The sequence below is a fragment of the Lissotriton vulgaris genome, chromosome 1_2 (assembly GCF_964263255.1).
Source record: "Lissotriton vulgaris chromosome 1_2, aLisVul1.2, whole genome shotgun sequence".
Classification (NCBI taxonomy): domain Eukaryota; kingdom Metazoa; phylum Chordata; class Amphibia; order Caudata; family Salamandridae; genus Lissotriton; species Lissotriton vulgaris.
The window spans coordinates 228,178,311-228,197,931 of NC_141686.1; the positions used below are offsets into that span (position 1 = coordinate 228,178,311).

At 39.0% G+C, this 19,621-nt stretch overlaps 23 non-coding genes across 23 annotated transcripts; all 23 read right to left on the bottom strand.

Annotated features, from left to right (window-relative positions):
• Window positions 1–218: 218 nt before the first annotated feature.
• TRNAR-UCU (transfer RNA arginine (anticodon UCU)) lies at window positions 219–309 on the bottom strand. The gene is given in 2 exon segments: window positions 219–254; window positions 273–309. It is a non-coding gene; the product is annotated as a tRNA-Arg (tRNA).
• Window positions 310–1,577: 1,268 nt separating this feature from the next.
• On the bottom strand, window positions 1,578–1,650 carry TRNAK-UUU (transfer RNA lysine (anticodon UUU)). The gene has a single exon. It is a non-coding gene; the product is annotated as a tRNA-Lys (tRNA).
• Window positions 1,651–1,945: 295 nt separating this feature from the next.
• Window positions 1,946–2,036, bottom strand: TRNAR-UCU (transfer RNA arginine (anticodon UCU)). The gene is given in 2 exon segments: window positions 1,946–1,981; window positions 2,000–2,036. It is a non-coding gene; the product is annotated as a tRNA-Arg (tRNA).
• Window positions 2,037–3,304: 1,268 nt separating this feature from the next.
• On the bottom strand, window positions 3,305–3,377 carry TRNAK-UUU (transfer RNA lysine (anticodon UUU)). The gene has a single exon. It is a non-coding gene; the product is annotated as a tRNA-Lys (tRNA).
• A 295-nt stretch (window positions 3,378–3,672) lies between these two features.
• On the bottom strand, window positions 3,673–3,763 carry TRNAR-UCU (transfer RNA arginine (anticodon UCU)). Its single transcript is given in 2 exon segments — window positions 3,673–3,708; window positions 3,727–3,763. It is a non-coding gene; the product is annotated as a tRNA-Arg (tRNA).
• A 1,268-nt stretch (window positions 3,764–5,031) lies between these two features.
• Window positions 5,032–5,104, bottom strand: TRNAK-UUU (transfer RNA lysine (anticodon UUU)). Its single transcript has one exon. It is a non-coding gene; the product is annotated as a tRNA-Lys (tRNA).
• A 295-nt stretch (window positions 5,105–5,399) lies between these two features.
• Window positions 5,400–5,490, bottom strand: TRNAR-UCU (transfer RNA arginine (anticodon UCU)). Its single transcript is given in 2 exon segments — window positions 5,400–5,435; window positions 5,454–5,490. It is a non-coding gene; the product is annotated as a tRNA-Arg (tRNA).
• Window positions 5,491–6,758: 1,268 nt separating this feature from the next.
• Window positions 6,759–6,831, bottom strand: TRNAK-UUU (transfer RNA lysine (anticodon UUU)). Its single transcript has one exon. It is a non-coding gene; the product is annotated as a tRNA-Lys (tRNA).
• Window positions 6,832–7,126: 295 nt separating this feature from the next.
• Window positions 7,127–7,217, bottom strand: TRNAR-UCU (transfer RNA arginine (anticodon UCU)). The gene is given in 2 exon segments: window positions 7,127–7,162; window positions 7,181–7,217. It is a non-coding gene; the product is annotated as a tRNA-Arg (tRNA).
• A 1,268-nt stretch (window positions 7,218–8,485) lies between these two features.
• Window positions 8,486–8,558, bottom strand: TRNAK-UUU (transfer RNA lysine (anticodon UUU)). Its single transcript has one exon. It is a non-coding gene; the product is annotated as a tRNA-Lys (tRNA).
• A 295-nt stretch (window positions 8,559–8,853) lies between these two features.
• On the bottom strand, window positions 8,854–8,944 carry TRNAR-UCU (transfer RNA arginine (anticodon UCU)). Its single transcript is given in 2 exon segments — window positions 8,854–8,889; window positions 8,908–8,944. It is a non-coding gene; the product is annotated as a tRNA-Arg (tRNA).
• Window positions 8,945–10,212: 1,268 nt separating this feature from the next.
• On the bottom strand, window positions 10,213–10,285 carry TRNAK-UUU (transfer RNA lysine (anticodon UUU)). The gene has a single exon. It is a non-coding gene; the product is annotated as a tRNA-Lys (tRNA).
• A 295-nt stretch (window positions 10,286–10,580) lies between these two features.
• Window positions 10,581–10,671, bottom strand: TRNAR-UCU (transfer RNA arginine (anticodon UCU)). Its single transcript is given in 2 exon segments — window positions 10,581–10,616; window positions 10,635–10,671. It is a non-coding gene; the product is annotated as a tRNA-Arg (tRNA).
• Window positions 10,672–11,939: 1,268 nt separating this feature from the next.
• TRNAK-UUU (transfer RNA lysine (anticodon UUU)) lies at window positions 11,940–12,012 on the bottom strand. The gene has a single exon. It is a non-coding gene; the product is annotated as a tRNA-Lys (tRNA).
• A 295-nt stretch (window positions 12,013–12,307) lies between these two features.
• Window positions 12,308–12,398, bottom strand: TRNAR-UCU (transfer RNA arginine (anticodon UCU)). The gene is given in 2 exon segments: window positions 12,308–12,343; window positions 12,362–12,398. It is a non-coding gene; the product is annotated as a tRNA-Arg (tRNA).
• A 1,268-nt stretch (window positions 12,399–13,666) lies between these two features.
• On the bottom strand, window positions 13,667–13,739 carry TRNAK-UUU (transfer RNA lysine (anticodon UUU)). Its single transcript has one exon. It is a non-coding gene; the product is annotated as a tRNA-Lys (tRNA).
• A 295-nt stretch (window positions 13,740–14,034) lies between these two features.
• TRNAR-UCU (transfer RNA arginine (anticodon UCU)) lies at window positions 14,035–14,125 on the bottom strand. Its single transcript is given in 2 exon segments — window positions 14,035–14,070; window positions 14,089–14,125. It is a non-coding gene; the product is annotated as a tRNA-Arg (tRNA).
• A 1,268-nt stretch (window positions 14,126–15,393) lies between these two features.
• TRNAK-UUU (transfer RNA lysine (anticodon UUU)) lies at window positions 15,394–15,466 on the bottom strand. Its single transcript has one exon. It is a non-coding gene; the product is annotated as a tRNA-Lys (tRNA).
• A 295-nt stretch (window positions 15,467–15,761) lies between these two features.
• On the bottom strand, window positions 15,762–15,852 carry TRNAR-UCU (transfer RNA arginine (anticodon UCU)). The gene is given in 2 exon segments: window positions 15,762–15,797; window positions 15,816–15,852. It is a non-coding gene; the product is annotated as a tRNA-Arg (tRNA).
• Window positions 15,853–17,120: 1,268 nt separating this feature from the next.
• On the bottom strand, window positions 17,121–17,193 carry TRNAK-UUU (transfer RNA lysine (anticodon UUU)). Its single transcript has one exon. It is a non-coding gene; the product is annotated as a tRNA-Lys (tRNA).
• Window positions 17,194–17,488: 295 nt separating this feature from the next.
• On the bottom strand, window positions 17,489–17,579 carry TRNAR-UCU (transfer RNA arginine (anticodon UCU)). The gene is given in 2 exon segments: window positions 17,489–17,524; window positions 17,543–17,579. It is a non-coding gene; the product is annotated as a tRNA-Arg (tRNA).
• A 1,268-nt stretch (window positions 17,580–18,847) lies between these two features.
• TRNAK-UUU (transfer RNA lysine (anticodon UUU)) lies at window positions 18,848–18,920 on the bottom strand. The gene has a single exon. It is a non-coding gene; the product is annotated as a tRNA-Lys (tRNA).
• A 295-nt stretch (window positions 18,921–19,215) lies between these two features.
• Window positions 19,216–19,306, bottom strand: TRNAR-UCU (transfer RNA arginine (anticodon UCU)). The gene is given in 2 exon segments: window positions 19,216–19,251; window positions 19,270–19,306. It is a non-coding gene; the product is annotated as a tRNA-Arg (tRNA).
• Between the last annotated feature and the right edge of the window lie 315 nt (window positions 19,307–19,621).

Here is a 19,621-nt window from a genome sequence, read left to right on the forward strand (position 1 = left end):
GCGTGCGGGGCGTATTTTCCGCCTGTGCTGACTCCGCCTTGCGTGGGCGGAGTCATGACGGAACGGTTTCGTCATCAGCACAGCTCACCCGTAGCTGATGACAGAACCGTTCTGTCATCAGCACGCAAGGGGTTAAGATGGTTGCCGGTATTAGTACTAAATACAGAGAATATAATAATGAATTGGTACTTGGGATAACAGGGTAACAGGGATAAAACTGACTCTGGTGGGATTCGAACCCACAACCTTTGAATATCTTTTTTACATTCACCTAGAAGTCCAATGCGCTATCCATTGCGCCACAGAGCCAATCTGCTATAATGAGGTGCAGAGATGTTCCGAAATGAAATAATGAGCTTTAGCTGTTGATCAGCTTTATAAAGTTCGTTTGATACTATAACCATGGCTATATTTTGAATATTGAATTGGTGAAATGATATTCACCGTCTCAGACTACATGATACCATTGGTAAATCTACGTACGACTTAAGTTTAGTCAAATGGCACATAATATGTGAGACAGATGTGTATTTCACAACTCCATGAAAGACGTTTTTGCAATTTTAGTAATGGAATATCTTATTCATCATGCAGGGGTCCACAAAAAGAGCATACAATTAGAGTACTTTTTCTTTAAAGGAAACAACCGCCTGAGCAGGGACTTGAACCCTGGACCCTCAGATTAAAAGTCTGATGCTCTACCGACTGAGCTATCCAGGCTCTGCTATACTCTACCTTAAAATCAGCTAAACAAATGTGGACGTACACTGACCTACACTTTGTATATTTATATAATTACATATATTAGCAATGAATATTCTAGAGTTTAATAATGAATTGATATTTTAAGCATTTGAAATTTCAGCAGCACACATAATCCATTTTAACTCCTGAAATTTGTACTATCTCATTTTCGGATGACATAGAAATCACGTGTTTAAAATGACACTGTGAAATTAATAAAGGGCCAAATACTATTACTAACTCCTGAATTACATTTTCAGCAGTATCATTGGGAATTTCCTCTTGGGCATAGACTATGCAACATTTTCAAAGCAAACAGTCTCTGTTTAAGTAGACTTTCTTTCACTGCCATTTTGGTAAATGTTTTTGGTGATGGAGAAGCAGGATTGCTGGTTACTGTTTCAATTAGTTATAAAATAGAGGAGGGATCAAATTGACCCAATTGGTGTTCGAACCCTTAGCGTTTGAATGCTTTTGCTACATTCGCCTAGGACTCCAAGCCGCAATCCATTGCATCAGAGATCCGACCTGATTCAACAAGGTGATCAGAGATTCACAAATAAAAAGATGACCTATAAGTTGTTGACCAACTTTATCAAATTAATCGGACACTAGCTTACATTTTGAACATTGAATTGGATAAAAGATAATCAACATGTCAAACTACATGATACAGTTTGGGTAAGTCTTCTTAACCCTTGTCAAAGAAAGTAGAGCACAGATGGGTATGTAAGGACTCGATCAAGACTTTTTTGAACCATCTGTAATTGGACTTCCCATTCATTGGATTCTGAAAAGAGTATGCAATTGATATACATTTTCTTTAACCAAGCCGCCTGAACAGGGACTTGAACCCTGGGCCCTCAGATTAAAAGTCTGATGCTCTACCGACTGAGCTATCCAGGCTCTGAGGCAGCACCCCACAAAATGACATTATCAACATTAGGAAGTGTCCCAACTATCACTACGTTTTTTAACCCCTTGCGTGCGGGGCGTATTTTCCGCCTGTGCTGACTCCGCCTTGCGCGGGCGGAGTCATGACGGAACGGTTTCGTCATCAGCACAGCTCACCCGTAGCTGATGACGGAACCGTTCTGTCATCAGCACGCAAGGGGTTAAGATGGTTGCCGGTATTAGTACTAAATACAGAGAATATAATAATGAATTGGTACTTGGGATAACAGGGTAACAGGGATAAAACTGACTCTGGTGGGATTCGAACCCACAACCTTTGAATATCCTTTTTACATTCACCTAGAAGTCCAATGCGCTATCCATTGCGCCACAGAGCCAATCTGCTATAATGAGGTGCAGAGATGTTCCGAAATGAAATAATGAGCTTTAGCTGTTGATCAGCTTTATAAAGTTCGTTTGATACTATAACCATGGCTATATTTTGAATATTGAATTGGTGAAATGATATTCACCGTCTCAGACTACATGATACCATTGGTAAATCTACGTACGACTTAAGTTTAGTCAAATGGCACATAATATGTGAGACAGATGTGTATTTCACAACTCCATGAAAGACGTTTTTGCAATTTTAGTAATGGAATATCTTATTCATCATGCAGGGGTCCACAAAAAGAGCATACAATTAGAGTACTTTTTCTTTAAAGGAAACAACCGCCTGAGCAGGGACTTGAACCCTGGACCCTCAGATTAAAAGTCTGATGCTCTACCGACTGAGCTATCCAGGCTCTGCTATACTCTACCTTAAAATCAGCTAAACAAATGTGGACGTACACTGACCTACACTTTGTATATTTATATAATTACATATATTAGCAATGAATATTCTAGAGTTTAATAATGAATTGATATTTTAAGCATTTGAAATTTCAGCAGCACACATAATCCATTTTAACTCCTGAAATTTGTACTATCTCATTTTCGGATGACATAGAAATCACGTGTTTAAAATGACACTGTGAAATTAATAAAGGGCCAAATACTATTACTAACTCCTGAATTACATTTTCAGCAGTATCATTGGGAATTTCCTCTTGGGCATAGACTATGCAACATTTTCAAAGCAAACAGTCTCTGTTTAAGTAGACTTTCTTTCACTGCCATTTTGGTAAATGTTTTTGGTGATGGAGAAGCAGGATTGCTGGTTACTGTTTCAATTAGTTATAAAATAGAGGAGGGATCAAATTGACCCAATTGGTGTTCGAACCCTTAGCGTTTGAATGCTTTTGCTACATTCGCCTAGGACTCCAAGCCGCAATCCATTGCATCAGAGATCCGACCTGATTCAACAAGGTGATCAGAGATTCACAAATAAAAAGATGACCTATAAGTTGTTGACCAACTTTATCAAATTAATCGGACACTAGCTTACATTTTGAACATTGAATTGGATAAAAGATAATCAACATGTCAAACTACATGATACAGTTTGGGTAAGTCTTCTTAACCCTTGTCAAAGAAAGTAGAGCACAGATGGGTATGTAAGGACTCGATCAAGACTTTTTTGAACCATCTGTAATTGGACTTCCCATTCATTGGATTCTGAAAAGAGTATGCAATTGATATACATTTTCTTTAACCAAGCCGCCTGAACAGGGACTTGAACCCTGGGCCCTCAGATTAAAAGTCTGATGCTCTACCGACTGAGCTATCCAGGCTCTGAGGCAGCACCCCACAAAATGACATTATCAACATTAGGAAGTGTCCCAACTATCACTACGTTTTTTAACCCCTTGCGTGCGGGGCGTATTTTCCGCCTGTGCTGACTCCGCCTTGCGTGGGCGGAGTCATGACGGAACGGTTTCGTCATCAGCACAGCTCACCCGTAGCTGATGACGGAACCGTTCTGTCATCAGCACGCAAGGGGTTAAGATGGTTGCCGGTATTAGTACTAAATACAGAGAATATAATAATGAATTGGTACTTGGGATAACAGGGTAACAGGGATAAAACTGACTCTGGTGGGATTCGAACCCACAACCTTTGAATATCTTTTTTACATTCACCTAGAAGTCCAATGCGCTATCCATTGCGCCACAGAGCCAATCTGCTATAATGAGGTGCAGAGATGTTCCGAAATGAAATAATGAGCTTTAGCTGTTGATCAGCTTTATAAAGTTCGTTTGATACTATAACCATGGCTATATTTTGAATATTGAATTGGTGAAATGATATTCACCGTCTCAGACTACATGATACCATTGGTAAATCTACGTACGACTTAAGTTTAGTCAAATGGCACATAATATGTGAGACAGATGTGTATTTCACAACTCCATGAAAGACGTTTTTGCAATTTTAGTAATGGAATATCTTATTCATCATGCAGGGGTCCACAAAAAGAGCATACAATTAGAGTACTTTTTCTTTAAAGGAAACAACCGCCTGAGCAGGGACTTGAACCCTGGACCCTCAGATTAAAAGTCTGATGCTCTACCGACTGAGCTATCCAGGCTCTGCTATACTCTACCTTAAAATCAGCTAAACAAATGTGGACGTACACTGACCTACACTTTGTATATTTATATAATTACATATATTAGCAATGAATATTCTAGAGTTTAATAATGAATTGATATTTTAAGCATTTGAAATTTCAGCAGCACACATAATCCATTTTAACTCCTGAAATTTGTACTATCTCATTTTCGGATGACATAGAAATCACGTGTTTAAAATGACACTGTGAAATTAATAAAGGGCCAAATACTATTACTAACTCCTGAATTACATTTTCAGCAGTATCATTGGGAATTTCCTCTTGGGCATAGACTATGCAACATTTTCAAAGCAAACAGTCTCTGTTTAAGTAGACTTTCTTTCACTGCCATTTTGGTAAATGTTTTTGGTGATGGAGAAGCAGGATTGCTGGTTACTGTTTCAATTAGTTATAAAATAGAGGAGGGATCAAATTGACCCAATTGGTGTTCGAACCCTTAGCGTTTGAATGCTTTTGCTACATTCGCCTAGGACTCCAAGCCGCAATCCATTGCATCAGAGATCCGACCTGATTCAACAAGGTGATCAGAGATTCACAAATAAAAAGATGACCTATAAGTTGTTGACCAACTTTATCAAATTAATCGGACACTAGCTTACATTTTGAACATTGAATTGGATAAAAGATAATCAACATGTCAAACTACATGATACAGTTTGGGTAAGTCTTCTTAACCCTTGTCAAAGAAAGTAGAGCACAGATGGGTATGTAAGGACTCGATCAAGACTTTTTTGAACCATCTGTAATTGGACTTCCCATTCATTGGATTCTGAAAAGAGTATGCAATTGATATACATTTTCTTTAACCAAGCCGCCTGAACAGGGACTTGAACCCTGGGCCCTCAGATTAAAAGTCTGATGCTCTACCGACTGAGCTATCCAGGCTCTGAGGCAGCACCCCACAAAATGACATTATCAACATTAGGAAGTGTCCCAACTATCACTACGTTTTTTAACCCCTTGCGTGCGGGGCGTATTTTCCGCCTGTGCTGACTCCGCCTTGCGTGGGCGGAGTCATGACGGAACGGTTTCGTCATCAGCACAGCTCACCCGTAGCTGATGACGGAACCGTTCTGTCATCAGCACGCAAGGGGTTAAGATGGTTGCCGGTATTAGTACTAAATACAGAGAATATAATAATGAATTGGTACTTGGGATAACAGGGTAACAGGGATAAAACTGACTCTGGTGGGATTCGAACCCACAACCTTTGAATATCTTTTTTACATTCACCTAGAAGTCCAATGCGCTATCCATTGCGCCACAGAGCCAATCTGCTATAATGAGGTGCAGAGATGTTCCGAAATGAAATAATGAGCTTTAGCTGTTGATCAGCTTTATAAAGTTCGTTTGATACTATAACCATGGCTATATTTTGAATATTGAATTGGTGAAATGATATTCACCGTCTCAGACTACATGATACCATTGGTAAATCTACGTACGACTTAAGTTTAGTCAAATGGCACATAATATGTGAGACAGATGTGTATTTCACAACTCCATGAAAGACGTTTTTGCAATTTTAGTAATGGAATATCTTATTCATCATGCAGGGGTCCACAAAAAGAGCATACAATTAGAGTACTTTTTCTTTAAAGGAAACAACCGCCTGAGCAGGGACTTGAACCCTGGACCCTCAGATTAAAAGTCTGATGCTCTACCGACTGAGCTATCCAGGCTCTGCTATACTCTACCTTAAAATCAGCTAAACAAATGTGGACGTACACTGACCTACACTTTGTATATTTATATAATTACATATATTAGCAATGAATATTCTAGAGTTTAATAATGAATTGATATTTTAAGCATTTGAAATTTCAGCAGCACACATAATCCATTTTAACTCCTGAAATTTGTACTATCTCATTTTCGGATGACATAGAAATCACGTGTTTAAAATGACACTGTGAAATTAATAAAGGGCCAAATACTATTACTAACTCCTGAATTACATTTTCAGCAGTATCATTGGGAATTTCCTCTTGGGCATAGACTATGCAACATTTTCAAAGCAAACAGTCTCTGTTTAAGTAGACTTTCTTTCACTGCCATTTTGGTAAATGTTTTTGGTGATGGAGAAGCAGGATTGCTGGTTACTGTTTCAATTAGTTATAAAATAGAGGAGGGATCAAATTGACCCAATTGGTGTTCGAACCCTTAGCGTTTGAATGCTTTTGCTACATTCGCCTAGGACTCCAAGCCGCAATCCATTGCATCAGAGATCCGACCTGATTCAACAAGGTGATCAGAGATTCACAAATAAAAAGATGACCTATAAGTTGTTGACCAACTTTATCAAATTAATCGGACACTAGCTTACATTTTGAACATTGAATTGGATAAAAGATAATCAACATGTCAAACTACATGATACAGTTTGGGTAAGTCTTCTTAACCCTTGTCAAAGAAAGTAGAGCACAGATGGGTATGTAAGGACTCGATCAAGACTTTTTTGAACCATCTGTAATTGGACTTCCCATTCATTGGATTCTGAAAAGAGTATGCAATTGATATACATTTTCTTTAACCAAGCCGCCTGAACAGGGACTTGAACCCTGGGCCCTCAGATTAAAAGTCTGATGCTCTACCGACTGAGCTATCCAGGCTCTGAGGCAGCACCCCACAAAATGACATTATCAACATTAGGAAGTGTCCCAACTATCACTACGTTTTTTAACCCCTTGCGTGCGGGGCGTATTTTCCGCCTGTGCTGACTCCGCCTTGCGTGGGCGGAGTCATGACGGAACGGTTTCGTCATCAGCACACCTCACCCGTAGCTGATGACGGAACCGTTCTGTCATCAGCACGCAAGGGGTTAAGATGGTTGCCGGTATTAGTACTAAATACAGAGAATATAATAATGAATTGGTACTTGGGATAACAGGGTAACAGGGATAAAACTGACTCTGGTGGGATTCGAACCCACAACCTTTGAATATCTTTTTTACATTCACCTAGAAGTCCAATGCGCTATCCATTGCGCCACAGAGCCAATCTGCTATAATGAGGTGCAGAGATGTTCCGAAATGAAATAATGAGCTTTAGCTGTTGATCAGCTTTATAAAGTTCGTTTGATACTATAACCATGGCTATATTTTGAATATTGAATTGGTGAAATGATATTCACCGTCTCAGACTACATGATACCATTGGTAAATCTACGTACGACTTAAGTTTAGTCAAATGGCACATAATATGTGAGACAGATGTGTATTTCACAACTCCATGAAAGACGTTTTTGCAATTTTAGTAATGGAATATCTTATTCATCATGCAGGGGTCCACAAAAAGAGCATACAATTAGAGTACTTTTTCTTTAAAGGAAACAACCGCCTGAGCAGGGACTTGAACCCTGGACCCTCAGATTAAAAGTCTGATGCTCTACCGACTGAGCTATCCAGGCTCTGCTATACTCTACCTTAAAATCAGCTAAACACATGTGGACGTACACTGACCTACACTTTGTATATTTATATAATTACATATATTAGCAATGAATATTCTAGAGTTTAATAATGAATTGATATTTTAAGCATTTGAAATTTCAGCAGCACACATAATCCATTTTAACTCCTGAAATTTGTACTATCTCATTTTCGGATGACATAGAAATCACGTGTTTAAAATGACACTGTGAAATTAATAAAGGGCCAAATACTATTACTAACTCCTGAATTACATTTTCAGCAGTATCATTGGGAATTTCCTCTTGGGCATAGACTATGCAACATTTTCAAAGCAAACAGTCTCTGTTTAAGTAGACTTTCTTTCACTGCCATTTTGGTAAATGTTTTTGGTGATGGAGAAGCAGGATTGCTGGTTACTGTTTCAATTAGTTATAAAATAGAGGAGGGATCAAATTGACCCAATTGGTGTTCGAACCCTTAGCGTTTGAATGCTTTTGCTACATTCGCCTAGGACTCCAAGCCGCAATCCATTGCATCAGAGATCCGACCTGATTCAACAAGGTGATCAGAGATTCACAAATAAAAAGATGACCTATAAGTTGTTGACCAACTTTATCAAATTAATCGGACACTAGCTTACATTTTGAACATTGAATTGGATAAAAGATAATCAACATGTCAAACTACATGATACAGTTTGGGTAAGTCTTCTTAACCCTTGTCAAAGAAAGTAGAGCACAGATGGGTATGTAAGGACTCGATCAAGACTTTTTTGAACCATCTGTAATTGGACTTCCCATTCATTGGATTCTGAAAAGAGTATGCAATTGATATACATTTTCTTTAACCAAGCCGCCTGAACAGGGACTTGAACCCTGGGCCCTCAGATTAAAAGTCTGATGCTCTACCGACTGAGCTATCCAGGCTCTGAGGCAGCACCCCACAAAATGACATTATCAACATTAGGAAGTGTCCCAACTATCACTACGTTTTTTAACCCCTTGCGTGCGGGGCGTATTTTCCGCCTGTGCTGACTCCGCCTTGCGTGGGCGGAGTCATGACGGAACGGTTTCGTCATCAGCACAGCTCACCCGTAGCTGATGACGGAACCGTTCTGTCATCAGCACGCAAGGGGTTAAGATGGTTGCCGGTATTAGTACTAAATACAGAGAATATAATAATGAATTGGTACTTGGGATAACAGGGTAACAGGGATAAAACTGACTCTGGTGGGATTCGAACCCACAACCTTTGAATATCTTTTTTACATTCACCTAGAAGTCCAATGCGCTATCCATTGCGCCACAGAGCCAATCTGCTATAATGAGGTGCAGAGATGTTCCGAAATGAAATAATGAGCTTTAGCTGTTGATCAGCTTTATAAAGTTCGTTTGATACTATAACCATGGCTATATTTTGAATATTGAATTGGTGAAATGATATTCACCGTCTCAGACTACATGATACCATTGGTAAATCTACGTACGACTTAAGTTTAGTCAAATGGCACATAATATGTGAGACAGATGTGTATTTCACAACTCCATGAAAGACGTTTTTGCAATTTTAGTAATGGAATATCTTATTCATCATGCAGGGGTCCACAAAAAGAGCATACAATTAGAGTACTTTTTCTTTAAAGGAAACAACCGCCTGAGCAGGGACTTGAACCCTGGACCCTCAGATTAAAAGTCTGATGCTCTACCGACTGAGCTATCCAGGCTCTGCTATACTCTACCTTAAAATCAGCTAAACAAATGTGGACGTACACTGACCTACACTTTGTATATTTATATAATTACATATATTAGCAATGAATATTCTAGAGTTTAATAATGAATTGATATTTTAAGCATTTGAAATTTCAGCAGCACACATAATCCATTTTAACTCCTGAAATTTGTACTATCTCATTTTCGGATGACATAGAAATCACGTGTTTAAAATGACACTGTGAAATTAATAAAGGGCCAAATACTATTACTAACTCCTGAATTACATTTTCAGCAGTATCATTGGGAATTTCCTCTTGGGCATAGACTATGCAACATTTTCAAAGCAAACAGTCTCTGTTTAAGTAGACGTTCTTTCACTGCCATTTTGGTAAATGTTTTTGGTGATGGAGAAGCAGGATTGCTGGTTACTGTTTCAATTAGTTATAAAATAGAGGAGGGATCAAATTGACCCAATTGGTGTTCGAACCCTTAGCGTTTGAATGCTTTTGCTACATTCGCCTAGGACTCCAAGCCGCAATCCATTGCATCAGAGATCCGACCTGATTCAACAAGGTGATCAGAGATTCACAAATAAAAAGATGACCTATAAGTTGTTGACCAACTTTATCAAATTAATCGGACACTAGCTTACATTTTGAACATTGAATTGGATAAAAGATAATCAACATGTCAAACTACATGATACAGTTTGGGTAAGTCTTCTTAACCCTTGTCAAAGAAAGTAGAGCACAGATGGGTATGTAAGGACTCGATCAAGACTTTTTTGAACCATCTGTAATTGGACTTCCCATTCATTGGATTCTGAAAAGAGTATGCAATTGATATACATTTTCTTTAACCAAGCCGCCTGAACAGGGACTTGAACCCTGGGCCCTCAGATTAAAAGTCTGATGCTCTACCGACTGAGCTATCCAGGCTCTGAGGCAGCACCCCACAAAATGACATTATCAACATTAGGAAGTGTCCCAACTATCACTACGTTTTTTAACCCCTTGCGTGCGGGGCGTATTTTCCGCCTGTGCTGACTCCGCCTTGCGTGGGCGGAGTCATGACGGAACGGTTTCGTCATCAGCACAGCTCACCCGTAGCTGATGACAGAACCGTTCTGTCATCAGCACGCAAGGGGTTAAGATGGTTGCCGGTATTAGTACTAAATACAGAGAATATAATAATGAATTGGTACTTGGGATAACAGGGTAACAGGGATAAAACTGACTCTGGTGGGATTCGAACCCACAACCTTTGAATATCTTTTTTACATTCACCTAGAAGTCCAATGCGCTATCCATTGCGCCACAGAGCCAATCTGCTATAATGAGGTGCAGAGATGTTCCGAAATGAAATAATGAGCTTTAGCTGTTGATCAGCTTTATAAAGTTCGTTTGATACTATAACCATGGCTATATTTTGAATATTGAATTGGTGAAATGATATTCACCGTCTCAGACTACATGATACCATTGGTAAATCTACGTACGACTTAAGTTTAGTCAAATGGCACATAATATGTGAGACAGATGTGTATTTCACAACTCCATGAAAGACGTTTTTGCAATTTTAGTAATGGAATATCTTATTCATCATGCAGGGGTCCACAAAAAGAGCATACAATTAGAGTACTTTTTCTTTAAAGGAAACAACCGCCTGAGCAGGGACTTGAACCCTGGACCCTCAGATTAAAAGTCTGATGCTCTACCGACTGAGCTATCCAGGCTCTGCTATACTCTACCTTAAAATCAGCTAAACAAATGTGGACGTACACTGACCTACACTTTGTATATTTATATAATTACATATATTAGCAATGAATATTCTAGAGTTTAATAATGAATTGATATTTTAAGCATTTGAAATTTCAGCAGCACACATAATCCATTTTAACTCCTGAAATTTGTACTATCTCATTTTCGGATGACATAGAAATCACGTGTTTAAAATGACACTGTGAAATTAATAAAGGGCCAAATACTATTACTAACTCCTGAATTACATTTTCAGCAGTATCATTGGGAATTTCCTCTTGGGCATAGACTATGCAACATTTTCAAAGCAAACAGTCTCTGTTTAAGTAGACTTTCTTTCACTGCCATTTTGGTAAATGTTTTTGGTGATGGAGAAGCAGGATTGCTGGTTACTGTTTCAATTAGTTATAAAATAGAGGAGGGATCAAATTGACCCAATTGGTGTTCGAACCCTTAGCGTTTGAATGCTTTTGCTACATTCGCCTAGGACTCCAAGCCGCAATCCATTGCATCAGAGATCCGACCTGATTCAACAAGGTGATCAGAGATTCACAAATAAAAAGATGACCTATAAGTTGTTGACCAACTTTATCAAATTAATCGGACACTAGCTTACATTTTGAACATTGAATTGGATAAAAGATAATCAACATGTCAAACTACATGATACAGTTTGGGTAAGTCTTCTTAACCCTTGTCAAAGAAAGTAGAGCACAGATGGGTATGTAAGGACTCGATCAAGACTTTTTTGAACCATCTGTAATTGGACTTCCCATTCATTGGATTCTGAAAAGAGTATGCAATTGATATACATTTTCTTTAACCAAGCCGCCTGAACAGGGACTTGAACCCTGGGCCCTCAGATTAAAAGTCTGATGCTCTACCGACTGAGCTATCCAGGCTCTGACGCAGCACCCCACAAAATGACATTATCAACATTAGGAAGTGTCCCAACTATCACTACGTTTTTTAACCCCTTGCGTGCGGGGCGTATTTTCCGCCTGTGCTGACTCCGCCTTGCGCGGGCGGAGTCATGACGGAACGGTTTCGTCATCAGCACAGCTCACCCGTAGCTGATGACGGAACCGTTCTGTCATCAGCACGCAAGGGGTTAAGATGGTTGCCGGTATTAGTACTAAATACAGAGAATATAATAATGAATTGGTACTTGGGATAACAGGGTAACAGGGATAAAACTGACTCTGGTGGGATTCGAACCCACAACCTTTGAATATCTTTTTTACATTCACCTAGAAGTCCAATGCGCTATCCATTGCGCCACAGAGCCAATCTGCTATAATGAGGTGCAGAGATGTTCCGAAATGAAATAATGAGCTTTAGCTGTTGATCAGCTTTATAAAGTTCGTTTGATACTATAACCATGGCTATATTTTGAATATTGAATTGGTGAAATGATATTCACCGTCTCAGACTACATGATACCATTGGTAAATCTACGTACGACTTAAGTTTAGTCAAATGGCACATAATATGTGAGACAGATGTGTATTTCACAACTCCATGAAAGACGTTTTTGCAATTTTAGTAATGGAATATCTTATTCATCATGCAGGGGTCCACAAAAAGAGCATACAATTAGAGTACTTTTTCTTTAAAGGAAACAACCGCCTGAGCAGGGACTTGAACCCTGGACCCTCAGATTAAAAGTCTGATGCTCTACCGACTGAGCTATCCAGGCTCTGCTATACTCTACCTTAAAATCAGCTAAACAAATGTGGACGTACACTGACCTACACTTTGTATATTTATATAATTACATATATTAGCAATGAATATTCTAGAGTTTAATAATGAATTGATATTTTAAGCATTTGAAATTTCAGCAGCACACATAATCCATTTTAACTCCTGAAATTTGTACTATCTCATTTTCGGATGACATAGAAATCACGTGTTTAAAATGACACTGTGAAATTAATAAAGGGCCAAATACTATTACTAACTCCTGAATTACATTTTCAGCAGTATCATTGGGAATTTCCTCTTGGGCATAGACTATGCAACATTTTCAAAGCAAACAGTCTCTGTTTAAGTAGACTTTCTTTCACTGCCATTTTGGTAAATGTTTTTGGTGATGGAGAAGCAGGATTGCTGGTTACTGTTTCAATTAGTTATAAAATAGAGGAGGGATCAAATTGACCCAATTGGTGTTCGAACCCTTAGCGTTTGAATGCTTTTGCTACATTCGCCTAGGACTCCAAGCCGCAATCCATTGCATCAGAGATCCGACCTGATTCAACAAGGTGATCAGAGATTCACAAATAAAAAGATGACCTATAAGTTGTTGACCAACTTTATCAAATTAATCGGACACTAGCTTACATTTTGAACATTGAATTGGATAAAAGATAATCAACATGTCAAACTACATGATACAGTTTGGGTAAGTCTTCTTAACCCTTGTCAAAGAAAGTAGAGCACAGATGGGTATGTAAGGACTCGATCAAGACTTTTTTGAACCATCTGTAATTGGACTTCCCATTCATTGGATTCTGAAAAGAGTATGCAATTGATATACATTTTCTTTAACCAAGCCGCCTGAACAGGGACTTGAACCCTGGGCCCTCAGATTAAAAGTCTGATGCTCTACCGACTGAGCTATCCAGGCTCTGAGGCAGCACCCCACAAAATGACATTATCAACATTAGGAAGTGTCCCAACTATCACTACGTTTTTTAACCCCTTGCGTGCGGGGCGTATTTTCCGCCTGTGCTGACTCCGCCTTGCGTGGGCGGAGTCATGACGGAACGGTTTCGTCATCAGCACAGCTCACCCGTAGCTGATGACGGAACCGTTCTGTCATCAGCACGCAAGGGGTTAAGATGGTTGCCGGTATTAGTACTAAATACAGAGAATATAATAATGAATTGGTACTTGGGATAACAGGGTAACAGGGATAAAACTGACTCTGGTGGGATTCGAACCCACAACCTTTGAATATCTTTTTTACATTCACCTAGAAGTCCAATGCGCTATCCATTGCGCCACAGAGCCAATCTGCTATAATGAGGTGCAGAGATGTTCCGAAATGAAATAATGAGCTTTAGCTGTTGATCAGCTTTATAAAGTTCGTTTGATACTATAACCATGGCTATATTTTGAATATTGAATTGGTGAAATGATATTCACCGTCTCAGACTACATGATACCATTGGTAAATCTACGTACGACTTAAGTTTAGTCAAATGGCACATAATATGTGAGACAGATGTGTATTTCACAACTCCATGAAAGACGTTTTTGCAATTTTAGTAATGGAATATCTTATTCATCATGCAGGGGTCCACAAAAAGAGCATACAATTAGAGTACTTTTTCTTTAAAGGAAACAACCGCCTGAGCAGGGACTTGAACCCTGGACCCTCAGATTAAAAGTCTGATGCTCTACCGACTGAGCTATCCAGGCTCTGCTATACTCTACCTTAAAATCAGCTAAACAAATGTGGACGTACACTGACCTACACTTTGTATATTTATATAATTACATATATTAGCAATGAATATTCTAGAGTTTAATAATGAATTGATATTTTAAGCATTTGAAATTTCAGCAGCACACATAATCCATTTTAACTCCTGAAATTTGTACTATCTCATTTTCGGATGACATAGAAATCACGTGTTTAAAATGACACTGTGAAATTAATAAAGGGCCAAATACTATTACTAACTCCTGAATTACATTTTCAGCAGTATCATTGGGAATTTCCTCTTGGGCATAGACTATGCAACATTTTCAAAGCAAACAGTCTCTGTTTAAGTAGACTTTCTTTCACTGCCATTTTGGTAAATGTTTTTGGTGATGGAGAAGCAGGATTGCTGGTTACTGTTTCAATTAGTTATAAAATAGAGGAGGGATCAAATTGACCCAATTGGTGTTCGAACCCTTAGCGTTTGAATGCTTTTGCTACATTCGCCTAGGACTCCAAGCCGCAATCCATTGCATCAGAGATCCGACCTGATTCAACAAGGTGATCAGAGATTCACAAATAAAAAGATGACCTATAAGTTGTTGACCAACTTTATCAAATTAATCGGACACTAGCTTACATTTTGAACATTGAATTGGATAAAAGATAATCAACATGTCAAACTACATGATACAGTTTGGGTAAGTCTTCTTAACCCTTGTCAAAGAAAGTAGAGCACAGATGGGTATGTAAGGACTCGATCAAGACTTTTTTGAACCATCTGTAATTGGACTTCCCATTCATTGGATTCTGAAAAGAGTATGCAATTGATATACATTTTCTTTAACCAAGCCGCCTGAACAGGGACTTGAACCCTGGGCCCTCAGATTAAAAGTCTGATGCTCTACCGACTGAGCTATCCAGGCTCTGAGGCAGCACCCCACAAAATGACATTATCAACATTAGGAAGTGTCCCAACTATCACTACGTTTTTTAACCCCTTGCGTGCGGGGCGTATTTTCCGCCTGTGCTGACTCCGCCTTGCGTGGGCGGAGTCATGACGGAACGGTTTCGTCATCAGCACACCTCACCCGTAGCTGATGACGGAACCGTTCTGTCATCAGCACGCAAGGGGTTAAGATGGTTGCCGGTATTAGTACTAAATACAGAGAATATAATAATGAATTGGTACTTGGGATAACAGGGTAACAGGGATAAAACTGACTCTGGTGGGATTCGAACCCACAACCTTTGAATATCTTTTTTACATTCACCTAGAAGTCCAATGCGCTATCCATTGCGCCACAGAGCCAATCTGCTATAATGAGGTGCAGAGATGTTCCGAAATGAAATAATGAGCTTTAGCTGTTGATCAGCTTTATAAAGTTCGTTTGATACTATAACCATGGCTATATTTTGAATATTGAATTGGTGAAATGATATTCACCGTCTCAGACTACATGATACCATTGGTAAATCTACGTACGACTTAAGTTTAGTCAAATGGCACATAATATGTGAGACAGATGTGTATTTCACAACTCCATGAAAGACGTTTTTGCAATTTTAGTAATGGAATATCTTATTCATCATGCAGGGGTCCACAAAAAGAGCATACAATTAGAGTACTTTTTCTTTAAAGGAAACAACCGCCTGAGCAGGGACTTGAACCCTGGACCCTCAGATTAAAAGTCTGATGCTCTACCGACTGAGCTATCCAGGCTCTGCTATACTCTACCTTAAAATCAGCTAAACACATGTGGACGTACACTGACCTACACTTTGTATATTTATATAATTACATATATTAGCAATGAATATTCTAGAGTTTAATAATGAATTGATATTTTAAGCATTTGAAATTTCAGCAGCACACATAATCCATTTTAACTCCTGAAATTTGTACTATCTCATTTTCGGATGACATAGAAATCACGTGTTTAAAATGACACTGTGAAATTAATAAAGGGCCAAATACTATTACTAACTCCTGAATTACATTTTCAGCAGTATCATTGGGAATTTCCTCTTGGGCATAGACTATGCAACATTTTCAAAGCAAACAGTCTCTGTTTAAGTAGACTTTCTTTCACTGCCATTTTGGTAAATGTTTTTGGTGATGGAGAAGCAGGATTGCTGGTTACTGTTTCAATTAGTTATAAAATAGAGGAGGGATCAAATTGACCCAATTGGTGTTCGAACCCTTAGCGTTTGAATGCTTTTGCTACATTCGCCTAGGACTCCAAGCCGCAATCCATTGCATCAGAGATCCGACCTGATTCAACAAGGTGATCAGAGATTCACAAATAAAAAGATGACCTATAAGTTGTTGACCAACTTTATCAAATTAATCGGACACTAGCTTACATTTTGAACATTGAATTGGATAAAAGATAATCAACATGTCAAACTACATGATACAGTTTGGGTAAGTCTTCTTAACCCTTGTCAAAGAAAGTAGAGCACAGATGGGTATGTAAGGACTCGATCAAGACTTTTTTGAACCATCTGTAATTGGACTTCCCATTCATTGGATTCTGAAAAGAGTATGCAATTGATATACATTTTCTTTAACCAAGCCGCCTGAACAGGGACTTGAACCCTGGGCCCTCAGATTAAAAGTCTGATGCTCTACCGACTGAGCTATCCAGGCTCTGAGGCAGCACCCCACAAAATGACATTATCAACATTAGGAAGTGTCCCAACTATCACTACGTTTTTTAACCCCTTGCGTGCGGGGCGTATTTTCCGCCTGTGCTGACTCCGCCTTGCGTGGGCGGAGTCATGACGGAACGGTTTCGTCATCAGCACAGCTCACCCGTAGCTGATGACGGAACCGTTCTGTCATCAGCACGCAAGGGGTTAAGATGGTTGCCGGTATTAGTACTAAATACAGAGAATATAATAATGAATTGGTACTTGGGATAACAGGGTAACAGGGATAAAACTGACTCTGGTGGGATTCGAACCCACAACCTTTGAATATCTTTTTTACATTCACCTAGAAGTCCAATGCGCTATCCATTGCGCCACAGAGCCAATCTGCTATAATGAGGTGCAGAGATGTTCCGAAATGAAATAATGAGCTTTAGCTGTTGATCAGCTTTATAAAGTTCGTTTGATACTATAACCATGGCTATATTTTGAATATTGAATTGGTGAAATGATATTCACCGTCTCAGACTACATGATACCATTGGTAAATCTACGTACGACTTAAGTTTAGTCAAATGGCACATAATATGTGAGACAGATGTGTATTTCACAACTCCATGAAAGACGTTTTTGCAATTTTAGTAATGGAATATCTTATTCATCATGCAGGGGTCCACAAAAAGAGCATACAATTAGAGTACTTTTTCTTTAAAGGAAACAACCGCCTGAGCAGGGACTTGAACCCTGGACCCTCAGATTAAAAGTCTGATGCTCTACCGACTGAGCTATCCAGGCTCTGCTATACTCTACCTTAAAATCAGCTAAACAAATGTGGACGTACACTGACCTACACTTTGTATATTTATATAATTACATATATTAGCAATGAATATTCTAGAGTTTAATAATGAATTGATATTTTAAGCATTTGAAATTTCAGCAGCACACATAATCCATTTTAACTCCTGAAATTTGTACTATCTCATTTTCGGATGACATAGAAATCACGTGTTTAAAATGACACTGTGAAATTAATAAAGGGCCAAATACTATTACTAACTCCTGAATTACATTTTCAGCAGTATCATTGGGAATTTCCTCTTGGGCATAGACTATGCAACATTTTCAAAGCAAACAGTCTCTGTTTAAGTAGACGTTCTTTCACTGCCATTTTGGTAAATGTTTTTGGTGATGGAGAAGCAGGATTGCTGGTTACTGTTTCAATTAGTTATAAAATAGAGGAGGGATCAAATTGACCCAATTGGTGTTCGAACCCTTAGCGTTTGAATGCTTTTGCTACATTCGCCTAGGACTCCAAGCCGCAATCCATTGCATCAGAGATCCGACCTGATTCAACAAGGTGATCAGAGATTCACAAATAAAAAGATGACCTATAAGTTGTTGACCAACTTTATCAAATTAATCGGACACTAGCTTACATTTTGAACATTGAATTGGATAAAAGATAATCAACATGTCAAACTACATGATACAGTTTGGGTAAGTCTTCTTAACCCTTGTCAAAGAAAGTAGAGCACAGATGGGTATGTAAGGACTCGATCAAGACTTTTTTGAACCATCTGTAATTGGACTTCCCATTCATTGGATTCTGAAAAGAGTATGCAATTGATATACATTTTCTTTAACCAAGCCGCCTGAACAGGGACTTGAACCCTGGGCCCTCAGATTAAAAGTCTGATGCTCTACCGACTGAGCTATCCAGGCTCTGAGGCAGCACCCCACAAAATGACATTATCAACATTAGGAAGTGTCCCAACTATCACTACGTTTTTTAACCCCTTGCGTGCGGGGCGTATTTTCCGCCTGTGCTGACTCCGCCTTGCGTGGGCGGAGTCATGACGGAACGGTTTCGTCATCAGCACAGCTCACCCGTAGCTGATGACGGAACCGTTCTGTCATCAGCACGCAAGGGGTTAAGATGGTTGCCGGTATTAGTACTAAATACAGAGAATATAATAATGAATTGGTACTTGGGATAACAGGGTAACAGGGATAAAACTGACTCTGGTGGGATTCGAACCCACAACCTTTGAATATCTTTTTTACATTCACCTAGAAGTCCAATGCGCTATCCATTGCGCCACAGAGCCAATCTGCTATAATGAGGTGCAGAGATGTTCCGAAATGAAATAATGAGCTTTAGCTGTTGATCAGCTTTATAAAGTTCGTTTGATACTATAACCATGGCTATATTTTGAATATTGAATTGGTGAAATGATATTCACCGTCTCAGACTACATGATACCATTGGTAAATCTACGTACGACTTAAGTTTAGTCAAATGGCACATAATATGTGAGACAGATGTGTATTTCACAACTCCATGAAAGACGTTTTTGCAATTTTAGTAATGGAATATCTTATTCATCATGCAGGGGTCCACAAAAAGAGCATACAATTAGAGT